General features: G+C 42.0%; 1 protein-coding gene across 6 annotated transcripts in view; it reads right to left on the bottom strand.

Annotated features, from left to right (window-relative positions):
- GJA8 (gap junction protein alpha 8) overlaps window positions 1-14,525 on the bottom strand; it is a 45,905-nt gene that overhangs the window by 5,438 nt on the left and 25,942 nt on the right. The window lies entirely within an intron of this gene.

The following is a 14,525-nucleotide window of genomic DNA, read 5'->3' as shown; positions in this document are numbered from 1 at the left end:
TGTAATTTGAATGAGATATAATAATCCGAGGGACACAACATTTTGTATCTTCAAACCAATGGTTTCTGTCTCTCTTCAGTGTTTCTGGGCATTTGTGCCCATGTTAAGTTCAGAGCCTTGTTTCACCAGTTGTCTTACCAAACAACTTCTAAGCTGAGTTGCATAGCCCCAAAGTGCAAAGCACAAATGAAGGCAGAGATGATGTTTTTCAAACTGCATTTCAAAAGATCTAAAGAATAAGTGACAGATGGAAAATAATCACATTTTGCAAGATGGAGCAGTTTGGAGACACAAAAGAAAAATCAATTCCTATGCATGCGGTTACAATGGAGTTCATTCTGAACACGTTAATAAATCATTCTCTTAAAAGAGAAATAGTAAATATCTATAAATGGCATTTTTTCAGTCTGTGCTACATAAAAAAATAGTCTTCCTGGAGAGAGGACACACAGGGGAGAATACACAAGTCCCAAGAACTTGAAGTAAGAACAGGCGCGGTTTGATCAACAAGAGGAATAAGGATAGTGAGGAAGAATAAGGAATACCTTTGTTGATTTGTTTTGCTATATTTTACTGAGATAAACTAGGATTAATATGAGTACTGGTCATCACTGCCACCCTCATCCCCTCCCTGGGAAGCTGTAAGAGAGGAAGAACTAAGTGATACTACCAGCAGCTAACACCTTTAAAGAGCGCCAGCAAGCTGCTGCACCATGGAGGCCAGATGGTTCAGATGTTAAACTGCTCACCCCTTTCCAGACTGAAACCATCTTTTTTGAAAACTCAGATCTGGCTGAATATGCATATCGCTTTTTGGGTCCTATCTCTCTAATAAAATGAGCCAAAACCCAAATGTGGTATGTAGCTACATGGCTGTAGTCCATCTCTGAATTACATCCAGCTACTGTCAGAGACATTTCCCATTAACCTTCTGTTTGCCACTTGTAAACGCTATCCAAATATCAAACATTATGTGGCAAGTTGCAGAACAGTTTGCAAGATGCAGCTGATACAGAAATTATATTCTAGTCCCTGATCATTTGGTATATGATACCTTCATCTGAATGATCAGGGTGACTTTCTTTGCTACCACTAGGGTGCAGAACCTTTAACAGGGAGCACACCGAGTTTGCTGGACATTTCTGGTTTGGAGGAAAAGACAAAATCCCTTCCACTGCATGCCTTTCAAAAAGGCACTACTGAACTCTCAGGCAGTTTGTCCAGTTTGCTAAGTCCTCCTCCCCCCGCAGGATCTCAGAAAATGGCCCAAATGAAGGTGAAGATGGCCAATGAGGAATTCTTGCTGTACTGAGGCTACACAGGGAAGTGGGTGGTTGAGACAGGGATGAAGAGGAGAGGGAAAGAGAAGAGCAAGAAGCGGACTTGTTTCTCTCAGGCATCAGGGTGATGCTGGAAGTCAGGGCTGACTTTGTACTTTGAAAGCAATGGCCATGAAAGAAAGTAGTAGAGACCATAAAACCAAAGGTCTAGAGGACAGTACATCACATGCAGCATGCAACATTGGCTGAGTCTGCAAAAGAGATGCAACACTGACAGTGCCAGACTGATAACAGCCAACACTTCCAACCTGTGTGCCTGGCCCAGCATTTACACTGTCATTAGGTGACTTGTAGAAGGGCTGAGTACTTCCATCTCCAGAAAACAGTGCTAGAAATAGTAGCAGCTCATGAGAGTAACACTGTTACTCACAGTGACTTTTTCTTGCCTTCAGGACTTTTCTTACCTTCAAAGAACCATGGACATGTCCTGCACTTTTAAAACATTATTTTCTTTGGAAAGAAGTTTGATTCGTTGCTGACTTCTCATCTATTAGCTGCTTTGCGGCTGGCGACTGAGCTCCCGTCTCTGGCACTGTAAAGTCTCCACTACAACTCAGCTTTTTGCTAAGAGACTACAAGGTCACTTGGGGAATGTCGGATTTTTAATTCCAAATGGATTTCCAACACAGACATTATGTCAGGACAAGGCAGGGCCATGCCATTGAACAGCTCTGTTCATGCATGATAGCAGATTGTGCAATTATATAGTGCACAACTGTGGATAACGATACCTCTCCCTCAAACAAAGTTATCTTCTCCTGATCTGCTTAGCTAGAAAGTGGCACATGCTTCCTGTTCTTCTGCTGAACACACAAACCTTTTGCTCATGGCTGAAGCTGAATGCTCGATATATTCATCTTCCCTACAAGAACCTGGGAGCTTTAACCAACACTCTTGTTTGCTAGACACTACCCAACTTAGCAGACACTTGCTTTCCAGTCTCTTTGTCCATCCTAGAGCCAAAATGGTCTAGTGGTCTGTTCACCAGGGCAAGATTCTCCCAGATTTCATCTTCTCTCTGACACCTACTGGTCTCAGATATCATTTAAAGGTAGCTAGACCTGTGCAAATCTTTAGTCAGAACTTGTCAAGTCCCTACAAGAGTGGTAAATGTGACTGTTCACATTTTAAGGGCAAAGCTCTGACATTTTTTTCAGGACTGTCTTCAGAGCCCTCCAGGCACTGATGGATATAAATTGCTTAGGAATATATTTTGCTAGGGAACTGCAAACAAACCATAAAGAAAGGAGAGGGAGAAAGATATAAAGCACCAAGAAGAAGGGAAATTGGGGAAATATGTAAGCAACAGGAAGATTTCAGCAAGAAAGCAGGAGAAGAGGTGAAGGTAGGGTTGGATTGTGCTGAGCTTCAAGTGGAGGACAAATACAGGAAACACATTTTTAATTTAAGGGATGGAACAAAACTAGACAATGAATAAAGATAAGTAGGTCAGAAATGGTATGTCTCTCAATATCTATTTAACTTAAATGCAGTTCTTCTCTGAAAATTACTGTTATAAGAGGACCTGGGGAATTACAGGCCAGTCAGCCTAACTGTGATGCCTAGAGAGATATTGGAACCAATTATGGAACAATCAATTTATAAGTAGCTAAAGGACAATAAGATGATAAGAAACAACCAGTGGGGAATTTTGAAGAACAAATCCTATCAAACCAGGCTAATTTCCTTCTTTGACTAACAGGCCCAGTAGATGAGGAGGAAATGGTAGATATAAAATACCTTGACTTTAGTGAGCATTTAGAAGATCCCAGAACAGCAAGCAAAGCTGCCATGCAGAGGCCACACAGGTTGAAGTACCATAATCAAGGGTAATTATCAGGGCATCATTTTCCATCTGGGAGTATTATGTCCCTGAATTTCTTCCTCCAGGACTAGTCTGTATTTCTTTTCATGTTCTGGACAACAGACAAAAGAATGACAGCTGGGCTCGGGGGGATGGCAGTCCCTCCTGAAGGCAGAGGGGCTGGGGTGATCAGAATTTGAGAGCAACATGAGACGCTGGCAATCTGGGCTGCCCTCTGCAGAGGTGAATAGACCAAGTTAGGGTTCAGTGAAGGTGACCACACAGATACCAGATAAAATGGTCTAACCTAGTTTGTAACAATGTCAGCAGCAGTGCAGCCAAGAGTATGCTGGGGTGGGAGCAAGTATGAGTCTCTTCAGTGAGATTCCTGCATAAGAAGACAAATCTCATCCTGGATGCTCTAAGGAGAGCTTTGTGTACAAGGCAAAGGAAGCAATTATTTTGTGCATTTACTCGGTACTGCTGAGCTCTCAGCGGGAACACCATGTCCAGTTCCAGGCACTACATTTTACAGGAGATGTAGACAAATTGGAGAGAGTCCCAAAAAGAACAAAGTGATAAGAGATGTGAAAAAACATGACTTATAAGGAATGAGTAAAATAACCGAGTTTGTTTTCTCTAGGACAATAACAACAGGAGGGAAGGCATGACAACAGTATTCCAACACATAAACATTTATTATAATGGGTGGAGAGACTAAGCACTTGTCCTCTGAAGTAGAAGAAGAAATAATCAGCTTAATTTGCAATAAAAATGATATAGCTAAACATTAGAAAAACACTTTGCAATGGTAAGAATAGCAAAGCACTGCAGCACACTGCTTGGGGAGGCTGTAGAATCACAAGAGGTTTTTATGAAGAGGTAAACAAACATCTGCTAAGGATAATCTTACCTCATAAGTAGGAAAACAATCAGGGGAGAGAGGGAGGCTTTCTGAGGTATTTGGCTCTACGGCTTTATGTAGGGCGAAAGACCTACAGGAATCTGAGAGAAATATTTTCAGCTTTAAAAGAAAAAGGTATCTTGCCACCAACCCTGCAAACTCAGCCTGGACATCCCAGGTTGTCTACACCACTTGTTGCAAGGCTGAGATGGGGAGATACTAGCTCAGGTCTAGGAGCAGGTTGGTCGTGTCAGCAAAGCATTCCACTTGAGTTAATTATGTCCTCTGAATTGTGGCTAATTAGCTGGTCAGTGAGGTGCACAGTGCTTCTGTGCTGCTTCCCATGCTGGTGCTAGCTCATCCCAGGCTACCAGAGGTATCACCACACCATGCCAGAAGGATGTTCTCAGAGAAGTTTTGGGTGGGTCACTGCTTTGTTCTTTAACTTCAGCGATGGTTCTGAACATGCTGTGGATTTAAAGGTGTTTGCTCACTGTAACCACATTTCAACCAATTTGTTCTCTTACTCTGGTAACTGTAAAATTAAATGCCATAGCTCATTTAGAATGTTTCATGTGGACATTGACGCTAAACATGAAAATCAGAGTTTGAGCGACCCGTAGCATTTCCAGTAAGAACCTCTTTTCTCACTCAGTTTAGCATTGACCTTTTCCAGAGATGCCGATTTCATCTGAGGGCAGGAGGAATAAGAGCCACTCACCTTGTTCCAATATAATTGTTGTAGTAGCATCAGCCAAGCAGAATAGGGAGCAACTTCAGCCAAGCGGTCTCTCGGTCTGCTGCAGCCTAAACCACTAGTGGGCGGTGTTTTCTCATTGATGCACTGCAGAGGACCAGGGGAGACTGAGGGATGCTGTGAACGAGAAAGAAAGAATGAGCCACAATGTTCCCCTTCTGCTATATCCAAATCTTACCTAGGGCTAGAAAGGGAATAATCATTTAGACACGTGATTTCATGGACCGGCATGATTTCATTTAAAACTTGACCACACTGTTTCTAGAAACGCAGACCTGTACAGCAGTGTCCTGGTTAGAAATTCTAAGTTCTCTTGACATTGCAGATGCTATTTCTTGAGAAGTGCACTAGGAAAGGGCCCAGAGAGTGTAGCCAAGGGGTAGCACATACATTATGGAGTCTTCACATATAAAACGCCTCTCCTATATCTCCACATACCCTCCTCTTACCTGCCCCTTTCTCTGCCCCCTGCCTAGAACCCACCACCTGGTCAGACATGGAGATTGAGTGCATCAGCTGGAGGACATCACTGAGAAGATCTGTGAATATAGGTATGCTGATTATTTAGGGGGGTCCATAAACTCAAATTTCTTTCTGCATATATTCTAGATTATGGCCTTTCCACCACTTTTTACATCAGAGAAATGGATTAACTGCTACTGGGAGTTGTGAGGTATCAGACCAATTAGGGAACATGTTTCTTACAGCCAATCTGGACTATGTAAAGTGGATCCAGGGAAAGCAGTGACAAGCGCCTGATAATACTTCTGGTAATAATTAATTGCTCCAGGCCTGCCAGTAAAAGAAGGACTAATAATATCTCCCAGCCTCTTGAGGTTTATCTCCATATGTTTGTTTTATGAAGACTTTTCATACAATCTCTTAACATCCTCAGGCACAAGGAGCTGGAAAGGACAAAGCTTCTGAAAGATCTGAACAATTTGGTATGTCTGGAAACATCACGTTACCTCACTGTCCCTGAGGGTTTTTGTCTTCCAGTTGTAGAAGCTCATTCCCTACTCCTTTCTCCTTCCTTCTAGGCTCTTCTAACACCAGCAAGGTCCGCCTTGCTGAGTGGTAAGATCAGGGCTCTCAGGAGTGTTGTCACCACCCACTGTCCACCTCTATCTCCCTGCCTTCATTTCCACACTGTGGAATGACATGGTGGAGGTGCACTGTGCCTATGAGGTGTAGAGGTGGCCCACGGGAGCTCATAAGCAGGACAGGGGAGTGATGGGGATGGCAAAACAGGCCATTATCTCTTATTCCAGTCCCAAGAGATGTGCATACCTGCCGTGCACTTTGGCTGACCTTATCTTCCCATTTCCCACAGCAGAGCACATTCCCAGCCTCTCTGGGGAGGACATCCGTGGGGACAGTTCCTGTTTCCCTGCCCTTTCAGCCATTTGCCTTCCTGATCCTGATATGATTGTTTCTTTGGGCACAGTGTAAAAGATGCCAGCAAGGAACGGAAGCTTCTCATGCCTCAGCAATTTATTAAGAAGCAAAGGACATTATTGAACTTGGAAGCTGTTGAGCCAGTCATTCTCTTTTCCTGATCCAGAAGATAACCCGTCCATAGATAAATCATCCATCCAAAGGTCTCCAGTATTCCCTGAGACAACCTGGCCTCAAAGTAATAAACAGCTGAGGGGAAGAAGGCAGGGATTATCTGTGTGCAGACCCACCAGAAAACATAGGTGGTACGGCTGAAGGGTTTCCAGTTTGGAGAGGCCTGTGGGTATTTTTTCTTCATTATTTGCAGCAAACTTCAATCCCTTGATGTCCTATTACTGCTCAGTGAATGTAGTATTCTTCAATACTATATTCAATACAACCAAACAGTATGGTTTAAAGCTTTACCAGGATCCTTGTAAGAGAAGCATTAAGATTCTTTGGGATTTCCTGTCCTGTGTCAGACCTGGCAAAACATTCAGCAGCTACCTCTGTGGTAGGTCCCACCTTGGCATCACAACTGTCAATTACTCTTCCATATGTCCTGCACTACAAGGCCCCATTCTTGATAAACACCATCATAATAAATGCAGCCATTACTACAGATAGTTCCTTAGCAAAATACAATCATGTATTTTACTGGCTTGTATACTTGAAGCTCTGAAGCAAAGGCACGGACTCTAATATTTCTGTTGGCTACCCTACTTTGGCCAAGGGAGCAGCAGGTTTGGTGGGTTTCTAATCCCTCTGCTGCATATCAGCTCCATCGACTAATGCTTGGTGTGCTCAGCTATAGCTCTGGCTCTTCCTTCCACAAGTGTGCCCTCCTTGACAGAGGCACAATATAGAAGTCAAGTCCATTCTAATACATCCTCTTTAGCTGGATACAGTTGTGACATCCCTTTACATTTTATACTCACCAAGGCTTTGCCTGCCCAGAGAACTATAGCCATAAGACACTGGAAAAAATGCTGGGATGGTTTTTATGACTGAATGTTAAAATCAATTGTTATGGCTCTAAGAAAGACCGAGTGGGCAGAAGTGACGTAAAAAGAACTATTGCCTGCTCTCTTGTTTGTGATTTTGAATCATAATTTCCTAGTTAACGATATTCAATATTTATGAGTCTGTGTTCTAGCAACTGGATTGATGATTTGGTTCTACAATAGATAACCAAGCAACACTGGAATATGGGAGCACTGGTTATTCGAGCGCTAACCAAAGAAAAAGTAATCATAAGCTATTGCTTAGTTTAACACACGCTGATGTTGCTGCCTCAAAAATAGCCTTAGGGATTTTTAAATGTTCTAAACAGATTCCTCGTTTTGGAACTCTTAAATCCAAAATGAAAAAAAATCCTTTATTTCCCCTCATCAGGATGCATAAAATGATGGTAGAAATGAAAGGCTGGTAGGAGGTTTACTGATACCCAGTTAAATGCACTGTTATAATGAAACCAGAAGAAGGTCCAAAGTGGTATTACAATGCTTTGAAAGACATGATGCTTTACAAAGTCCTATATCCCAGTCTTGAGTAGAATTCAAGACTAAATCAACAAAAAGACAGAATTTAAATAAGAAAACACAAATAATCATTAAGGACTGCTTAAATATTTTTTACTAGGCACCAAAAATACACAACTCCCTAGTAAAGAAATAGTTGTATAATTGAAAATTATATTTTCAATTTAAGTAAGTAAAACGCATATAACAAATAGTAAGAGGGGAGATGAATATAAATTAGAAGACAGGAATAATAAAAAATTGTGATGGAAGTGATAGAGAAAAAAAGACTGACAAATCTATTTTTTTTAAAGTAAATTAAGAATAAAATGAGTCCTAATCATGGTATTGATCTGTTTTCAGATGGGAATGTTAGTTTATTCAATAATAATGCAGACAAGAAAAATGAAATCAATAAATACTTCTATCCTACTGCTGGGAAAAAAAGAAAGTAGATGATGAAGACATTGTTGATGACATGTCTATTCTGGTAATATCTCAGAGGAATTGAATACCACCTACTAAAATCAGGATTTAAATTCATCAACACTAGATACTTTGCACTGAATTTTTTTTTAAAAAAAAGAAATCAAGCTGCACAGGATGTATGCACTATTTATGTTGATTTTCTGTACTTCTTGGGGCAATGGTACATCCTGGAGAAGAAGAGAACTCAAGGCCTGGTATTTTGTAAAGACTGCATTATTATTTTATAATTAACTCATAACTGTACTTACTCACAGGTAACTACAGACCTGTGATAGGATCTCAGTCCTGAACTAAACAATGAGTTGGCTAACACAGAAAATAAAAGAGAGAAATATAACTAGGAACATTCAACATGGCAACATGTGTTTAAAGAAAATTCATCCCACTCAACTGTGTTAGCGCACAGTTTTGAGAAAATTGCACATAACATTGCTAAATCTAATAAAGCTGGTGCAATATACTTAAGATCCTGAAAGGCAGTTTCCCTTTTATCACACAGCAATTTGATTAAAGAACTTGCTTGACATAAAAATAAGATAGCAGTCATTAAACAGACTATAAATGACCTAACAGTACAATTGAGAATTAGTTTTGTTTATAGCATGTTTGTATGACCTATCAGACTAGTCCCAAAGTACAACTGAGAACTAGTTTTGTTTCTAACATGTTTGTACTAAGATCCTGGAAGGTGTTTGATATTCTTAGTCAATAACCTGGAGGCAAACATCAAATGTTTTGCAAATGTCACTAAGTCCAGGAGAGGGACGGATTGTGAAAAGGGGGATTGCTGGTCTAGAGCACCCCAATGGCGCAGTGAACTGAGCAAGCACAAGGGTGGTCATGTCTTGCACATCCACAAGCATGTCAGTTGTAACTCTGTTATAGGGAAGATTTTCCCAGTCAGTAGTTACTCCATGAAGAACTCTGAACTCAGGGTAGCTGAAGAGCTGCATATGAGCTCACTGTGCAACATTGTGCTTCATAGGCTAATACGATCCTTGGATCTCTGTGTAGAGGCAAGGTGTGTACATATATCACCTCAAGTCCTGCCTGGTTTATTCCCCAATTTTCACAATAGTCTTCTGCTGTCAAAATCTCCCCATTGTGTTCTCCATGACCCCTAGTTCAGCAAATTAGAAAAAGAATGCTTACTTTCTCATTCAAAAGTCAGCTTGTTTTAATGACTACTTGCCAACTTGAATGATAAAGGTACCCCCATGACTGTCTTCTCACCTTGTAGTGATTGTATGAGATCTCAAACCTACACATGGGCTGCTAATATGTAATTTTAAGGGCTTAAACCTGCTTATCTCAGGACCTAAAAATAATTTGTGATCTGTAAGGTAGCCCAGAAAGCAAAGTCATGAGTGGTGATGTACACCATCATCCTGAGGATTCTTGCTCACATATTTCAAAAGCTGGTCCCATCTATGAGCAATGTTTCATCTTTCAGTCCTGGAAAGATAGCACCTATCTTTGCTATCCATATAAAGGAAGCAGTTTGAAGGACACAGGCGAGACCATGCGAGAAGCAAACATGGAGCAAGAAGGATGGAATTACTGCAAAGCAGAGTGAGAATAACAAAGAACACTCAGCAGAAAACAAAGCAATAAAGACACTGCCAGAGCACCATCTACATGTGCCAAAGGACAGCTCACAGACAACTTGAACACAGATCTGCCTTCCTGAAGCTTAATACAGATGATATCCTACAAAGCACCCAAGTACATCTGTATTGAAGGGTATCACACATCAGCACTTGATCTGCCTGTGGCAGACTTGTCTCTCTCTGGCATGAGAGTGCCAGCAACCTCCTGGCAGCTCTGTTTATTGGAGTACATGTGCCAATCCTACCAAGCTGTCAGTGAACCTACAGAGACTTATGAACAACCAGCCACTAATCATGTATCCAGAATAAACTCAAAACAATATAGAGACTTCTGCAAATTTTCTTGGACGCTATTTGCTGCACACATTGTCATGCCTGTTGAAAGTCACGTGACTGTCCTAGGAGTATATTTTAATTTAGCTGGAAATTGACAGTTACATTAATAGGTCTCCCTAATGCCAAAGATTTTAGTCACTCATGAATCTCATGAGTCAAAGGTTGGAACTACTTCATTTCCTGCAAACTAGTCCAGTGATGTTAAACTTCTTGAATGTATTGTGTATACTTCCAAAGGATGGACCTGTCCTAGAAAACAGCTGTCCTGGGAAAAGCAAAGGCTACCAAGGAACTAAGGAAAGGGCATTAATTTCTTCTGTTCAAGAAAGGATGTCTGGGCTTCCCTGGACAAAAAGGCAAGCAAGGGGCAAAAAGGCAAGCAAGGGGCAATAAAAGCATTTTTCATGGAACAACAACAAAAAAATAAATAGTTTACATTTTATGCTGTTTCTGGGAAGAGAACAGGCTCAGGCTGGGACTTCTAGAGGCAGCATGTAATCTAGCTTGTGTCACTTGGAGAGAAGATAATAATTCCACAGACTGCCATGGAAGGAGATTGTGAAAATGCCAAGTGCTACCAATAATCCAGGCCTGACTCTTTTAGGCAAGATATTTAACAGTGACAGAAATAAAGATATCTGAACACAGGCCACACATCCCTGACTCATGGAAACCACTGACAGAGACTGAGTCTGAGCCCTGAAGGGCTGCCTTTATCCAAGAGTACTCAAGGTTTCAACAGCTATGTGTTACAGAAAGGGGAATGGACTTCTTGGGAAGGATATCTATCTGAACAGCAGAGTTTTCATGCAACATGGGCTGCACGTTTTTTTGAGTTGTAAACTCATTTGTGTCACACAGCAATAAACCCTAGATAAGGAAACAGCCAAGAGCACCGCAGATTGCTAGAGAGGGGTGCGGTAGAGCAGAAGTCCCTGCTTCAGTTGCTGACAAAACCCTTCACTTTTACTCCTCACAGTTCCACCTCGGTGGCACAGGTCACCCATGAGCAGAGGCAGTTCCAGTACTATTGGAAGCAAAGCCAGGGAACAGGGTCATGGCATGTTTCTGGTGAAAGCCATCAAAGCCAAAAACTATAAGGACTGGAGAAAGTCTCCTGGGGCCTGACTGTGTGAGCACAGCCGTCCTGACCGTGTGCTGGCTTGCAGCGATAACATTGTGTGCTGAGGTTGGCAGGCAATCCAGGTGAAGTCACAAGAGGAAAAGCCTCCCACCTTATGCAGCCTCAGTGGTCACATCCACAGCTCCTCACCCACCTACCACCTCCCACCACACCTAACCCAACTAGCCCTCCTGCACCACTGGAGACACGCTCCCCTGTCTGGCTTCCTTCCACTGTGTTGGGTTAAGCTGGCTCACAAGTGGCCATTGTGTTTCCTAGGAAGTACTGGTACAGCAAGTACCTCCTCATACTGGATGTGCACAATGGCTGAGATCCTCTGCTGGTGCCCATTAATACAGCTTCCTCAACCTCCACCTGCAACAGTGCTAGTCTTTCCAGTGCTGTTCTCGGAAGTTTATAATGGTATGTTGCACCACCAACCCTTCCACACACACACATCCTCTTGGCTTCTGCCAACATATAAAGTCTGTGTGGAATAAGGTAAGAAATGAAGCAAACCCAAGCCACTGTGGGAATATAGTTTTTTTCCACAAATAAATATAAACGTCCATTGCAGGGGAGGACTTATTCTTGTTTTGCTCAGAAATACAGGAGAATAACTGTTTGAAGTTTAAAGTTTGAAATGTATGACAAAGCCATCAATGATGATATGCAAAGGAATGCCTTGGTTTGGCCAGAGGAGAATTAGCAACACCAATAAATTACAATCAATACCTTTTATCACTGAGCACCTCAGTAGATACTAATGAAACCTCATTCACTTTGGGATATCGTTCCATCATAATCCAATAAAGAGATGAACCGAACACCCTGAGTTCAGGTGAGAGGTCTGCATCCACCCCATTCTCTCTTCTCCCAACAAAGACGGTGCCTGGTTGCTCTTGCTGGGAGTCTGACTTCTCCCGCCCTGTGCAATCAGATCCATGGGTGCTACCACAGACAGTGGAACAGTGCTGTGAGATGAGGGACTGGTGGCAGGGTGGGGGTGGTAGCAGCTCCTCTTTGAAATGTTGGTACTCACCTCCACCATCTTCAGTGATCTTTCAGTGTTGGAGATGGCTGCTGATGTCATGGAGTGGGGAAAGGGTAGATGGTTACATGGGGAACAGGAATGAAGGGTGAGAAGTGCTGCTTATTGAAGCAATAACATTTGAAGCTTTAAGAGGGAGGGTTATGTAGTCTGGCTGTTTGCAGGTTGTTTTCACTGGGCACGGTGAAAAGAAGTAATCCCTTGAGTTGAGAGAGGATACCTTCTGCTCTTGTCCTGAGGTCCCAGCTCTCAACCCTGTAGCTGCCAGTAGTGAGCCAACCTCCAACTGTAATGCCTGAAAGAACTGCTGTGACCATCTAGACCCACGCTTTCAAAAACTTGGGTCAGAGGACTTGGAAGTAATCCTTCCTGTCTCTGCAAGGGTCTACTTTCTGACAAGAATCCAGCCACAATTTAAAGCCTCCTGTGGAGGATCCTCCACAAACCTCAGTGAGTTTTTCTAGTGGTTAATTACAGAAAGTGTTAAAAAACAGTGCTATTTTTATATGACTTTTTTTACCCAGCTTCAAATTCCAGTTTTTAGATCTTATTACCTTTTAGTTTGCTAAGCCATTAAAAGTTTGATCCCTGTGTAAGTACACATAGACACTGAAAAAAAGTTAGTCTTCAGCCTGCTCTTTTTCATTCAACTCTTTGACCTCTTTCACTGGAAGGCACACTTCCAATTCTTTAACAACCTTGGGCATTGTCCCTGAAGCCTCTCCCATCCAGGAACCACCAACAAAAGTACTAAATAGAGTACATGGGAAATGATCGTGTTAGTGCTAAATGACACACGCACTCAGCCTCTCCTAGAGCTATTCATCTTGATGTTATTTACCGAAAGCTGCATGAGTTCCCCCAGCTACAGCATCATCCTGGAATTTTGTCATCAGCCAATGAGCTGCTCCAGCCCCCACTTCTTCCCTGTCGCTGCTTCCCAAGACAAACTTGCCAGCTTATAAGGATAGCCTGTGTTCCTTATTCTCTGACATGTGACTTACAGCAGCTAGTGTTATGCTTGGCCCCGTCTCTCTGAATCATCTAGACTACAGCAGTGATGTATTTTTTTGCTAGCTTAGTGATTTTTGAGTCATTCCTACTGATTAATGACTATTTTGCTGTCTTTCAGATCATTGATAGTTGAGTTCAATAGTGTATAGCTACAAATGACCAACTTTGCAATGCTTATTCCCCCTTACAATTACACATCTTCATCCATTTGGAGGACCAACACATTTCCTGTAAAGTTCCAATGTCTCTGTTGCAAGAAACAGTAACAACAAAAATCTCTAAAAGCACTATACCACAACTATCTCCTCCTGGCTCAGACTACCTTGTCTAATTTAATTGTAAGTAAGTGCTTCAAGGTAAAAGTTACCATTTGATTTTGTAACTTCATTTCTGTAGGGCTTAGTAAAAGCGGTCCCTCAATTAAGAAACAGTAGACTTTCTCTGGCATGTCCATAAGCAAGTGACTTGCAGTTCTCAAAATGCTGCTAGGATCTCATCTCTCAAACACAAGAAAACACAAGAAAGCAGGTAAGTTGTTCTTGAAGTATCTGCTGTGCAAGTCCCTGATCTGGCAAAGTGATGCACATGCTTAACTTCATCCTGTGTCAGAGCTGTTAGTCTCAATGCACAGCAAAATACCAGCTTTATATTTTTGCACAACTGAGCACCAGGAAGATGCATGGCATGCAATGGGGAAGGTGAAACAGGAGGTTAGACAGTCAAATCTTTTCTTTATACTTTTGTAAGTTCAAACCTCTTTTTCATCTTTAGTTCAGCTGTTAAATACACAAATATAGGATTTCATTCCCATGCCTGGCTGCCTCAGGGCCAGTACATGGCTTACACAAATTGCAAATAAGCAAATATATGGCTTCCCTTACTTCCAAGGGATTTTTGAAAATTAACTACTTAACCCCTTATTATACTGACACTGGCTGGATAATGAATAAGGTGAGGCAACACCTTTGGCTGGTGAAATTCATGTGGAAAAAAAGGTGAGTTAATCCATCCCAGGGAGGAGAAGGGCTTATGGGTCTGGCATCTCACTGCGTAGATTTCCCATGTGGGACAGAGTCAGTAGTCTGTATATACAGACATGTTAGATCTTGCCAGTTTTATTGTAGGATGAGTGTGCGAGAG

This window comes from Phaenicophaeus curvirostris, chromosome 1 (assembly GCF_032191515.1).
Source record: "Phaenicophaeus curvirostris isolate KB17595 chromosome 1, BPBGC_Pcur_1.0, whole genome shotgun sequence".
Lineage (NCBI taxonomy): Eukaryota > Metazoa > Chordata > Aves > Cuculiformes > Cuculidae > Phaenicophaeus > Phaenicophaeus curvirostris.
Note: the sequence above shows the minus strand (reverse complement) of the source record. Positions and strands in the feature narration are given on the sequence as shown.